The sequence below is a fragment of the Mandrillus leucophaeus genome, unplaced genomic scaffold (assembly GCF_000951045.1).
Source record: "Mandrillus leucophaeus isolate KB7577 unplaced genomic scaffold, Mleu.le_1.0 Scaffold345, whole genome shotgun sequence".
Classification (NCBI taxonomy): domain Eukaryota; kingdom Metazoa; phylum Chordata; class Mammalia; order Primates; family Cercopithecidae; genus Mandrillus; species Mandrillus leucophaeus.
The window spans coordinates 2,154,982-2,157,690 of NW_012103643.1; positions in this window are offsets into that span (position 1 = coordinate 2,154,982).

Sequence of the window (2,709 nt, forward strand, 5' to 3'; positions counted from 1 at the left end):
TTTTCCTCCTCTCCTCCCTTTCCTTTCCCTCTCATTTCCTCTTCTCCTCTGGTCTTCTCTGTTTTTCTTTCTTCTCCTCTATTACTTATTTTGTTCAAAAACCAAATCATAGAAATTTGATTTTTCTGATGAGGGCTCCCACATTGGTTCACTTTTGAGGCTAAAGCCTTAAGGAATCGTGGGGCAGTAGCTTTCTGAGTGGGATTCAGGATGGTGAACTTGATAAAATAGTCTTTCTTTTTCTTTTTTAGAGATAGAGTGTCACACTGTTGCCCAGGCTGGAGTGCAGTGGCATGATCATAGCTCACTGCAGCCTCAAACTCCTGGGCTCAAGCAATCCTCCTGCCTCAGCCTCCCAAATATCTGGGATTACAGACGCTGGAGCTTGACAAAATAAACGTGGGTACACCCCAATTTTAAGTGATCCTCTGGTTTTAACTTTGTTTTCTTTATAAAAGAGATTCCCATAACTTTCTATCACATATACAAATTATTTGATTAATATATTTCAGTTGGCAATGAACTTTGCAGTTGCAGCCCCCGTGTGAAGGGAGAGGCTGGCCGTTGCTGCGGGCTGCTTCACAGAGGAGAAGACACGTACTCACTCTGCCCTGGAAGGTGGGGGTAGTGGCATCTTTCGTCTGCTCTATTTTTATCTCTCTGGTGGGAGCAATGTGAAAACTTCTAAACATCCTCTATCTCAGCACCGGGGAGCTTCACAAATGTCTGACATGGCCACACAGTCATTTGTGTGTGTGTGTGTATGTGTGTGCATGTGTTTGTGATGGGGGAGTGGTGGTAGCTAGAACAGTGGCCCCCAAATGTCCACATCCTCATCCCTGCAATCTGCGAATGTTACCTAACATGGCAAGAGGGAGTTTGCAGATGAGATTAAGTTAAGGGTCTTGAGATGGGAAGCTTATTGGATTACTCTGGTTGCCTGTAATCACAATCATCCTTATTAAGAGGGAGGCAAAAGTGTCTGAGTCACAGAGAGAGATTTGAAGATGCTACCGTGCTGGCTTTGAAGATGGAGGGAGGGGCTATGAGCCAACGAATGCAGTCCACCTTTAGGAGTTGAGAAAGGCAAGGAAACAGATTCTCCCCTCCAGCCTTCAGAATGAACTTAGCCCTACACCTAGACACCTAGCCCTCCTTACACCTAGATTTTAGTCCCATTCGATTTTAGACTTACAGAACTACAGGACAATAAATCTGTGTCATTTTAAGCCACTAACTTTGTGGTAATTTGTTGCAGTAGCAATAGAAAACTAATGTGGTGGGGGGGGGTGTTGAAATATTAACTTTTGAGTTACTTGTACTTAATTAGTTAAATATATTTGTTGAGCTTCTCCTCTGTGTCGGGCACAAAGATGAATCTTTCCCCTTGGAGCCTGCAGTCTGAGGAAGCAATTATTCTAGTGAGTTCTACTGTGCATAGCTGTATTAAATTGCCTAGTTTCGTTGGTGGATAGGATATTTTGGTTAGGATACTTCTTTTTCTCCACGTAATTTTTTTTTTCACTAAGAAGTCATTTCTAATTTAAACCATTGAGCACTTTATATTTATTATGTGGAAGGCATGATAAATGGTTGCTAGGGAGATAAAGATTCTCTTCACGGGGTTTCCAATCTATTAGTAAAATTGAAAAGAGTCTAAAATAGACAACTAACTCTACAAGGTGGCGTATGATTTTTAATAGGATGGGATTGGGCCAGAAGCAGAACCCAGGTCTCCTTGAATCTCCCTTCAGCTGCCAGCCTCTGTCCTAGTTAGATGCCATGTACAGAACCCTGCAAGTAAGGAATTCTTTATTACCTATGGACCTAGTTTCTCTGGAGACTCCAACCCTGCTGCTAGTCTGAATCATGCCCAGCTTCAAGGGCTCTCTGTATCCCTGTAAATTTGGACTTAGACTAGAGGTAGATCAAGGTTATACCAAATGCTGATCTTGACCTGATACATTTTACTTATAGCCTATGCCACACACAAGAGAAGAAAATCCCTTTAAATCTTTTTAAAAGCAGACTATTTACCTCAATTTTATTCCTCTAGCTAAACATCTTCTTCCTGTGCCCTGTCAGCTCTGTGACCCAGTTGTACCTCTGTTCTTCAAAATATCCCTGGACTTTCTGGCAGGGTGCAAGGATATTTTTTATAAGTTGTCCAGACAGGAGGAGAGAAGCCTTGGGATTTCCCTCGAGGTCAGAGTGCGTGACCAGCTATGCAAAGTGCCTCAAGAGACTCTTGCAATTTCAGGGGATTCATGGATCCCAGGGGAGGGATGCACCAGAGATCAGTGGGTCACAGAACCTTTCATGGAGGAAGGGAATGACATATGCCTCAAAGGACATGGAGGATTTAACTGAACAAAGGGGAGGGAGCATTTTCCGGGGAGGGAGGATTTTCCAGGTAGGGGCCTGGGGTAAATAAAGTGGAAAGTGGGAATCTGTAGTGTTTGGGGTCCAGAACCTCTTTAGGACTGACTTCATGCATGCAATTCCAGTTATCTGATTTGAGTCTTTCTCAAAATATGACTGGTATTTATAAGAGTGCTGTAGCCAAAGTTCTTGGAGTAAAAGTGATTGTGTGAGACATCTGGGAAACTCAGGGCAGGGGTATGTTCTTAATCCTTTTTAATTGGAAGCCCCTGAGGAAACACAGCTGTCTGAGCCGTCTATTCACCTGCACATTAAATGAGACAGGTA